General features: G+C 44.2%; 1 pseudogene; it reads right to left on the bottom strand.

The window, feature by feature from the left end:
• The window catches only part of LOC102982100 (DNA polymerase subunit gamma-1-like), an 11,416-nt pseudogene extending 7,284 nt beyond the window's left edge, over positions 1–4,132 (bottom strand).
• Positions 4,133–10,905: the final 6,773 nt, after the last annotated feature.

The following is a 10,905-nucleotide window of genomic DNA, read 5'->3' as shown; positions in this document are numbered from 1 at the left end:
TCTCACTTCGTCCCAGCTTACCCTTCCCCCTCCCCATGTCCTCAAGTCCATTCTCTACATCTGCGTCTTTATTCCTGTCCTGCCCCTAGGTTCTTCAGAACCTTTTTTTTTAGATTCCATATATATGTGTTAGCATACAGTATTCGTTTTTCTCTTTCTGACTTACTTCACTCTGTATGACAGACTGTAGGTCCATCCACCTCACTACTAATAACTCAATTTCACTAATAACTCAACTTCGTTTCTTTTTATGGCTGAATAATATTCCATTGTATATACGTGCCACATCTTCTTTATCCATTCCTCTGTTGATGGGCATTTAGGTTGCTTCCATGTCCTGGCTATTGTAAATTCTGCTGCAATGAACATTGGAGTGCATGTGTCTTTTTGAATTAAGCCCGGGAGTGGGATTGCTGGGTCACATGGTAGTTCTATTTTTAGTTTTTTAAGGAACCTCCATACTGTTCTCCATAGAGTTTTTTTTTAGATATAAGACATTTTGTATTATTTCTGGTCTTTACAACAGTGCTTGAAAGTTTTCAAGGATGACAAAGCTGAGGCTGAGAGAGGCAAAGCAAACTGCCTTGGGCACATAGCTACTAACTTTTTCTATTCTAATCAGACGTCTTAGTTCTAACGATAGAATCCTCTCTAGCTAGTCTACATGGGAAGGGATTCACAAAGGCTATTAGAAATTTGTGGAATTTCTGGAGAAGCTAGGTTGAGCTTCTAGGAACAACTCTCAGAACCACACCTCAGATTTGACCATGTAATGGAGCCCAGCCAAAACACATGGACTCTGCTGTGGACGGTGGAGACAGTCCCGTCACCAATTGACTTCAGAACTGGCTGCCTTTGCTGGCCTGGACCTTCTCTGTTTTCTCAGAAAATTCACGTTCAAAACAGTCTTACACATGTATACCTGATTAGTAGACTCTAACACACCTGTTGTGTTAATTTCAAAATTTCAATGTAGTTTTTAAAAGTTTTTCCAGATGAGGGAGGTAGGATTTATACTTGGAGAATTATCCAAGTGAGAAGAAGCTGTTTGAAAGATTCGGGGTAGGGACAGATGTCCGCCACAGTCACCCTCTGGAGGCCCAACATCAATGTACACCCTCCCCCCATCCTTAAATCTCTAGCCTGCAGAACACAATGCAACAATCCCTTATACAAAATATGCTACGCTCTCCTCAAAAGGGGAAGCCCCAAATTTCAGTTGATTGCATTCAGCTCCATATTCAGAATTTTGATGTTCATTCTTCTAATTTAAATACACTCTTTTCTTAATGCCCTGTTAGCCATGGATAAATTGTAAAATAAATCCACAGAGGCTATATACACTATGTATCTGGGGAAGGGAGAGGGGAAAAATTTAACATATGTTCTTATATAGCGTAACTCACCTGCAAGGGGAAATATAAGGCTATAGTTGATATTTCCCCACTCCATGTTACTTTTGCCTTCAGCCGCAACTTGGTCTGCCTTTACCTGGTGGAGTGACCCTAACCTTTATTCCTGAGCAGCTGAGTTCTTGGTGGCCCTCTACTTCTCTAAGGTTGCTGTAGTCCTGCTAACTTGCAGCATTCCATGGGGAGGTACAAGGAGGACCCCTCAGTTTGTGAACATTGCTCCGGCCTGTCTAAGGAAGCACTCCTATTTTCCCTAACACCCAAGATCAACAGCCTCAGCTGAAATGGTCAGCATTCCCCACTGCACCCCATCTTATTTGCTGGTTTAGTGGCCTGGTGCAAGGAACCTGAAATGGCCAAGTGCCAGTCTCAGCTGGTAGAAAGATTCCCCTGGTGGAAACATTTCTCCTTCGACATTTTCTATATCACATCCATTGGCACTTAATTATCTTCCCTTTAGAACTGTTCTGCCTACACTGATTTTTTGACTCATCCGAGAAGCCTAACCTTCAGGGTAGGTATGAAGGTATATCAAATGTCTAAATCTTAGTCCTAACGTGACTTCTTTCATATTCAATAAATCCACCCCCAACTAAGGAAGATGCCTATTATTTTTGTCCTTGCCTTCACTAGTGTTTGAGGGATATATGGATAATGACTAGAGGGCTGGTAGCAGCAGGGGTCTCTGGAGAAAGGGATGAAAGAGATAACACAGCGAATTTTATGATATCTCAACCAGTCCTCCATCTTGGAAATAATCATATTGTCTTCTAACCTTGTGGCTTTTAGATCCTAAGCTCTCAAAGATTTATTTCTTGGCAGTAAGCAACATTTAGAAAATCTATCTTTATTGTTAAGTCTGAATATTCCAATTTATTATTTTGTTAAGCCCAGTGGAATTATTAGAGGACGTCAGTCATGCCCAATTGCCACCAGTTTATTTCAAACACTTATGAACAGAGAATTGCAAAATATTTTTTTTTCCCTTGGGCCTATATGCACTTGGTATTATGCTTATGCAAACAGAGTATGTAAGCACAGCTTCCTTTCCTGTATGTGCATGCATTCGGCACATATTAATGTCATGCCTGCTACATTCCAGCTACACTTCATTCTGGAGACACAGTGGTGAAGCCCAGGCACGGTCTTTTTGCCATAGCCTTTCTATTCTAGTAAGGGGTGCTAGTACACACCACGTCTGGCTCTGTCTCCTGCTGCTAAATTAGGATGTCCTGTCATTTACCCAGAATACAGCAGGGGGCAGATAAAGTCCATCTTTCAAAATCATTTGCGGCAGCCCAGCATTTTAGATGGCAGCAGATTAGAACTGTCACTTCAGTTTTTGAAGGAAACTAGAATCTGTTTTTGCATTTTGCTCATTGCTTATCTGACTTTTGGTATCTCTGGTATCAAATCTGGGAAAAAGCCAAACTGCAGGTACATTTTCTCTTTGAGTAAATATTTTTGGGAAATAGTTGTGAGGGACGCTTGCTAAGTAAAGGAATTCTCTGAATGCTTTCAAAAATAAAGACTATTCAATGGATTTAACATGAATTCAATTTAATATTTTCTATAAATCTGAATTTTCATTTAAGTATTTGCTTAAATTGAACTGTAGCTGTGTTTTGATTTTTGCTGAGAGGATGGGTAAAAAGACCATCCTCATTAGCTAATCTTATTCCTATTTCAGAAATAGTAGCCACTCCTACATCCTTTTGGAGTGAATAAGAGGAAATTTTAGAAATGTAGAGAAAGCAAATGCACACGTGTGTGTGTGTGTGTTTGACATACTGTTATGGCCACAAGAATGGCATCAGAGGGGCAGAAGAAAGGAAAGGACCAAGGATGTGGGGTGTTGCATTTTGGGCAAAGACGTCGAGAGAATATCCTAATTTTGGACTTTTCAGTGGTATGTTAGGTTTGCTGGGTCCTTTAAAGCAATAAATATTCAACTGAGCTGTGAAGCTCGACGTTGGAATTTCCTATGAAAAGGAAAATCTGAGCTAAAGAGAGGAGAGTTACCTGAGCAGATACCTTTTATCAACCAGCACCTTACTGGATCTTTTATTAATCTATGGTTTCCCTGGGCCTCCTGTTCTATTACTCTCTATGCGACAAACACAGGAAAACTACACCAACTCCCTCTGGCAAAGGCTCCTTAGAGAGCGAGTGGGTGAGTAGAGGTAGGAGGGGAGAGGGCTAAATCAATTTCTAGTGAATCTGAGAGCCAGTCAGATCTTATTATTCTGTTGAGTTATTTCTCTTCTCCTGTATATAGTAAGTTCTGTGGGACAGGGTCATGTTTATCTTGTTCACCACTGACTTTCCTGTGACCATGACATTTTTCATACACCAGTGCTTTAGGAGCAAAAATAACAGCCCTCCCACTGACCTCTTTAAGAAAAGACTAAAGAGATTAAGAAACGTGGATAATCCCAGCCATGAGTTATTTGGAAATTGTGTGTGTGTATGTGTGTGTGTGAGATTTCCAATCATCTATCCCTGTTCACCTATGAATATGATGAAATGCAGAGGTACTGAGTAAGAATAGCTAAGGAGTTCTGAAATGCCTTCAAAGTTGACCTAATATTGTAGATTCTTTGAATTAGAAGGGCCTTACCCTGCCCCACTCATCCAATTCAGGAATTCTGCAATGTCCCTAAAGGGAAGTCACCATATTCTGCTGGAACACTCACCAAATCTTGAAGTAGTGATTCCATTACGAGAAAGCTCTTCTTCCTTTTTCTTTCTTGTCTTTTTTTTTTTTTTTTTTTTTTTGGCAAGCGGTGTTTAAAAAATATAGAAAAAGATAGAAAAGAATGTAATGACTTTCACATGCCCACTGTCTAAAAATAAACAAGTACTAATGTTTTGTCCTTTTGGTCTCAGCTGTCCACTGTTGGGAAATAGTTCTCCATGGGTCTCTCACCTTTTTGTGCATTTGCAAGTGAACTACTGGGCCATCTTTTCCAGGTTGTTTGGATGGTGAATGACTGCAGACGGTAGAGATGGTGGTTCCCTTCAGAATAAAGGGCAGGTTACTTATGACCTTGGAAGACAGAGTGTGTCTCACGATGGAGCAAATGGCAGGTATGCTTAGTGCCCGTTATGAAATTATCAGGTTCCTTAAACCCAGGGTTCTTCTCTCCTGTAGTCCAACCACTGCATGTGCAGGTGTCATCTGGTCCTCTTCACATTGCCCTTAGGAAATTGGCACCAAAATGCTGATCTGTCACTACTGCTATTGCTGTGAGTAACAAACTGCCTTTTGTCTCTGATCCAGGAGTTTTGTGCCAGCATCCATGAAACTGTGGTAGGTTACTATTTAAACTATCATAGGCCAGAGAAACAGGTGGAAATAGCTCCCAAGTAATAGTAATATTAAAGCTTGATGAGGATAGAAAAAGAAAACTAGAAAATTTCACTTATGAATGTAGAAGCTAAGATACTAAACAAAAATTAGTAAGCACAATCCAGTGGAAAGTTACAAAAAGAATGAAAGGAAATTAAGTCCATGTATATTTCAGGTTTATAAAGATAGTTTAAAATTTGGAAATTTATCAAAAAAATTTACTGTGTTAGATTAAAAGAGAAAAAACCTGTATTATTGGCTTCCCTGGTGGCACAGTGGTTGAGAATCCATCTGCCGATGCAGGGGACACGTGTTCGTGCCCCGGTCCAGGAAGATCCCACATGCCGCGGAGCGGCTGGGCCCGTGAGCCATGGCCGCTGAGCCTGCGCGTCCGGAGCCTGTGCTCCGCAACGGAAGAGGCCACAACAGTGAGAGGCCCGCGTACCACAAAAAACAAACAAACAAAAAAACCCAAAAAACCCCTGTATTATTATAGCAGTAGAAAGTAAAAGCATTTGATAAAATCTAGCAACAATTATTAATAAAAATTCCATGTAAGTTAGGGATAGAATAAAACTTTTTAAACATGCTGATGACTGTATCAAACTATGAAATAGAGAAGCCATTTTAAAATCTGGAACAAATAGCATTGACCACTTGTATCATTATTTAGTATTGTTTTGGAAGTTTCAAGTAATGCAATAGGACAATAAAATATGTAAAATGTTAGAGAAAAACCAGTCACAAAGAGTCGGTATGAGCCAAGGAAAGATTAGGAACTTGAGACGCACAGACATGGATCAGAATCTCACTTTGGCTCCATTTTATCTGTGGAACTTTGGGCAAGCTATTTAATTTTTTACAATTCAGTTTTCTCTTCAGTGAAATGGGCATAATAATTTTTGGAGATCCTGCATGGATTAAATTTCCTGCTGTCTTGCTTTTTTCTTATTTTTAAAAATATTTATTTACTGGGACTTCCCTGGTGGTCCAGTGGGTAAGAATCTGCACTCCCAATGCAGGGGGCCTGGGTTCGATCCCTGGCCGGGGAACTAGATCCTACATGCATGCTGCAACTAAGAGTCCGCATGCCGCAACTAAACATGTCTCAGTGAAGATCCCGAGTGCCTAAATATTTATTTATTTAGGCTGCGCCAGGTCTTAGTTGTGGCACTCAGGATTTAGGCCCCTGACCAGCGATCGAACCCGGGCCCCCTGCATTGGGAGTGCGGATTCTTACCCACTGGACCACCAGGGAAGTCCTCCTGCGGTCTTGTTAAAGGGCCCAGCTCAGTGCCTAACACATGTTCGGTGTTCCACAAATGTTAATTCCTTCTGACACTTTCAACCTCTGAGAATTTGAAAAAGAATAAGGATTTGGATGTCTGCAAAGACTGTCACGATAGCAACCTCTGTGATTAAGAATAAAACCAGTATAGAGATGCCTAATTCTTTTTGTTCAAGCTTCTTCCAGAAACCTGAGAACTTTCAACAGTGGCAACCCAAATTGATGATTCTGCCTCTTACAGAAGAAAATCAATAAACATTAGCTCCTCTGAAGCAGACAAATTACAGGAACAACAAGTTCCACAGTGTTTCATAATCTTATGACAAACACCATCCGAGTTCCTGGATGAGGAATCTTTTCTTACCAGGATCCCACTGGCCAGTCCCAAAGAGGGCTTTGTCTCCCTCTCTTGGTTTTGTCACTTTGCTCATATGATTTGTTTGCCCTTTTGCCTATTGTGAGCTTGGCCATCTCCTGGTTTGGTAAGTTCCCAGCAATTCAGAGGCAGCCCATGTCCACGGAGAGTCCTGGGAGGCCTCCTGATCTGGCCACAAACTATTGGGCCTCAGCTCCAGCAATAACAATGAAGCTTTATTTCTCTGGAACATTTTTAAAGCCTATGGCTCAGCCTTCTCTGCTTATCTGAGAGAAGTGTCTTTGAGTCAGCTTAGGGAGACACCACTCCCACTGTCAACTCTGGGATTTAGGGTCTGTCCTGGGCCACAAAAGAGCCCTCAGACCTACCCCTGCCTCAGGCAAGTCCTCACGTATGAGCTGGGCCCCATGTTCCAATCTGAGTATGTTGTCCTCAGGGCAGTTCTATTAGGAGTAGGGGTGCAGGGAATGTGAGGTAGGGGCACTGGTGGAGAAAGTTGGGCTGCTCTGGATATGTAGAGAAGGGTATAACTTGGGCTTGAGAGCGAAGGAAACAAGTCAGGAAGCTGACTCCGTGGCTCGGTCATCTTCATTTATTTATTTGTTTGTTTATTTATGTATTTGGCTGCACCGGGTCTTAGTTGCAGCATGCGGGATCTTTAGTTGCAGCATGCAAGATCTTTTTTAGTTGTGGCATGCGGAATCTTTAGCTGTGGCATGAGGGCTCTTAGCTGTGGCATGCAGGATCTAGTTCCCTGGCCAGGGATCGAACCCGGGACCCCTGCATTGGGAGCACAGAGTCTTAACCCCTGGACTACCAGGGAAGTCCCTCGTTCATATTTATACATCACAGAAATGTCACTGGACTTGATAGCTGAGGTAGCTCAGGCTCAGAGGGGTTAGGTGATTTGCCCAACACTGCACAGCACTGAAATCAAGACTGGATCCAGATCCTCTGACTCCTGGTCCAGTGCTCACTCCTTTCACTCAAGGTCCTGCTCCCCACACGTTTGCTTTGGTGATGCAGCAGGTAGGACTCAGCACACTAGTGGGGCGCTTGGAGACTTGGTTTGGTCACCACCTCAACACCTGGTGTGGTCACACTCTTCAGATCCTAAAGCCTTCAAGGCTGGGGTGACGGGGTGGGGCAGGAAAGGGGAGGAGGAGAAGCAGGAGGGATTGGGGGACCTGTCAGGGAGCAGGGGAGGCTGGGGCTCAGAATTCTAGCTCATGTGCCAGAGGATGTCTGACTCACAGACAGCAGGGTGGGGTGTAGAGGATAATCAGACAGACCCTCACTGTGTCTCTGGCAGGCCCATAGTTTAGGGAGGGTACAAAAGATGTGGAAGATCCTCTCTCTGCTAGCAGGACCTCTTCTGAGGTGGAATTGGCAGTGCTGGAAATTCCTGCCCCGGGTAGGCCCAGCTGCGTAGACGCTACTGGATGGCCGTGTCCAGTAGGTGACAGGGCCATCCCTGGGCAGTGACATGAATTTGACCTTGGGGAAGGGAACCCAGGGCAGCATCCTTTCCCTTCATACACCTACTTCCTTGTTGATTGGCTTCCCTCTTGACCCACACCCCCCCTTTTTGCTGCCAAATGAGTGGTGAGGGCTGTGTCATGTGAACGACAGTCACAGAGGATCACAGGCAGTTTTCAGGGTGTGCATTCACACCCTTTCCTGTCATTAGGAAACATGCAGTTTCTTTGAGATTCGACTCACCACGTTTCTTGCTCTTGCTTTCTTCCTCTTGAAGCATGGGGCCATTTGGTTTCATTTCTGCTGTAATAGAAACATAGATGCCACCTCTTTACTGTAAGAAAATCGACACCGTGGACATGACCAATGGCAGCTGGTGCTGAGGCTCAGAGCTGGGGAGGCCACAGGACTGATGGCACCTGAAGAGAACGCATCGCACGGCAGGCCACAGCTTCCTGGCACCCACCTCTAACCGTCATGGAAGCCTGCAGTCACCAGCTCTTTCTATTTTTTTAAGAGAAGCTGAAAATCTAAATTGAACAACTTCAGCACAAAAATTGGCACAAAATTTCTCAAAGATACAGATAGAACAAACAAAACATGATTTGATTTGAAGGTGGGTTCGTTTGTAACTTCTGAGCTACCTGTTCTTTAAAAAAATTCCTCCCAGGTATTTCACCTCTGGGTCTCTTCCTCAAAACCCATAATTTTAGTCTATTCTGAGACAACATCAGACAACCTGAATCGAGGGACAGTGTATGACATACCTGACCAGTAATTTTCACAATGGTCAAGGTCATGATAAACAAGGAAACACAGAAAAACAGTCACAGATTGGAAGAGACGAACGAGACATGATGACTACATGCCATGTGGGATTCTGGAACGTTAATGGAGAAATGGGTGAAATCTGACTAATGTCTGGAGTGTAGCTGATGTCAGGGTACCAATGTTAATTTCTTAACTTGGACAAATGCAGCGCGGTCAGGAAAGATGTTATTAGTGGACACTGGGCGAAGGGTATATGGGAAATGTTGGCACTACATTTGCAACTTTTCTGTAAATCTAAATTTATTCCAAAATCAAAAGCTTATTAAAAAGAAAAAGTCCCTTCCATGCCTGAGATAACCTCTGGTTGTTATGGTTCAGAAAATGAAGCCAGGTTTCTAATGTCAAAACAAATGCTGTCCCACTGGTGTTCTCCCTCCCGCCCTGTGAAGTGTACTTAGTACAGTGTCAAGTTCTACTATCATTTTCTTTTAGATCAAATGGGACCAAGGACTCCTAAAATGGCCTGCGGGTTAGCCCAGAAGCATGCAGGTGGTCAGGCAACTTTACAAAATGGTGTCTCTCTTTCTACTAGAAAGAGAAACTCTGTTTAATGGCCACACACACTGCTGTGCTCCCACTCTACCTGCCCTACAGCGACTGGAGTTTGAAATTCAGAGGCAGAGTTCTAGGTGTACTCCCAGGACTGACATTTGCCTAAGGATACGGTGGTTGGACCTGCCAGCCAGGCTGTGCTGCTGCATCACTTTCTGAATGGCTTCTGGCATCGTGTAGTAGGATCCAAGAAGAGCCCCTCCTTTCTAAGAAAAGATTCTCAGCAATCAGGAACATTGGGGAGACAGAGAGGGCTGAAGTGAGCTGTCAGAGAGAGGAAGGGGCCAGCATGGGAGTGAGAAACCTTGACAAATATTTTCATCTCTGTAGAGGAGTCAAGTTTCTGCAAATCAGTGGTTCCTCCAACTCCACAGGAATTGTATAACTCTGCAGTGTTCCCAGGCAATTATTCCTGCTTGCAAATCTGAGCCTCCCCTTTCATGATCCAAACAAGTGACCACAAATCAAAGAGAGCTTGGACTCATTCCACTAATAGCATGGAAAGCCATTAGCTGAAGTTGTTTGAAAAGGGAAGTGGCTCAGATATCTCTGGTCTCACAAGAAAAGCTTCTGTAATATCAGATTATGGTTACCAAATGGCTTAGGGACTGAGGCATCATGTTTCTCATAACGAGAGGTTATTTATTGCACCACTGAACCAACACTCTCCCTTGCTCACTTGCACAAGATACGATGAAGAGTCCTTTCAAGTGGAATTAAGTTTAAATGGAAAAGTAACACACATGCTCCCAGCTAATGCTTGGGTTTAGCTCTGGTGGTGTGGGCAGAGAGGGTAGAGGGCCCCCTCTGTGGGTGGTCCCGGGGGCTCTGCAAGGCCCTCTTTGCCCCCGTTTCTAATGCTTGAAGTTGAACTCATGGGGATCATTCCTTGGGGTTAGGGCTCTGTTTCCAAGAGAGTCTTTGTCACAAATGTTGAGAATCTGGGCTGTTCAAGATCATTAGCCTAACAGGGGCCCCCACTTTCTTTGGGGAACTATTTCTCCCAGTCCCCCTTCCCTGTGGTTCTGAGGGGCTGCCAACCCCAGAACTCCACGCTCTTGGCCAGGGCTTAGGCATGTACCCATCCCTTGGGCCACAGTGATTGGTTCAGGGAAGGGCACATGACAGAATCTGGGCCAATCGGAGGCCCTGTTCTAAGAGCTAGTGGTGAAGTCATCCTAACTCAGGGAGGTTGGAGGGATGTTTGGGAATCTAGAGCCCCCCAGGCTATGTTTTCAGTCACGCAGAGAAAATCCATCTTCACTGGAGTAATATAGCTGAGTAGCGGTAAGGAGAGAGGGGAGGCAGAGAGAGAGGTGTCTTCATGGCGTCGAGGCCCAATTCTAGGCACTGAGAGCCCAGACATGTGTTTGGATGCTCCAGGATCTTTACAACGAAGTCGCATCTTTTTTGTTTGTTTGTTTGTTTTTGCGGTACGCGGGCCTCTCACTGTTGTGGCCTCTCCCGTTGCGGAGCACAGGCTCCGGACGCGCAGGCTCAGTGGCCATGGCTCACGGGCCCAGCCGCTCCGCAGCATGTGGGATCCTCCCGGACGGGGGCACGAACCCGTGTCCCCCGCATCGGCAGGCGGATTCTCAACCACTGCGCCACCAGG

Source organism: Physeter macrocephalus, chromosome 12, assembly GCF_002837175.3.
Source record: "Physeter macrocephalus isolate SW-GA chromosome 12, ASM283717v5, whole genome shotgun sequence".
In the NCBI taxonomy this organism is placed as follows: Eukaryota; Metazoa; Chordata; class Mammalia; order Artiodactyla; family Physeteridae; genus Physeter; species Physeter macrocephalus.
The sequence above is the reverse complement of the archived record's forward strand: the minus strand, read 5'-3'. Positions and strand labels throughout refer to the sequence as shown.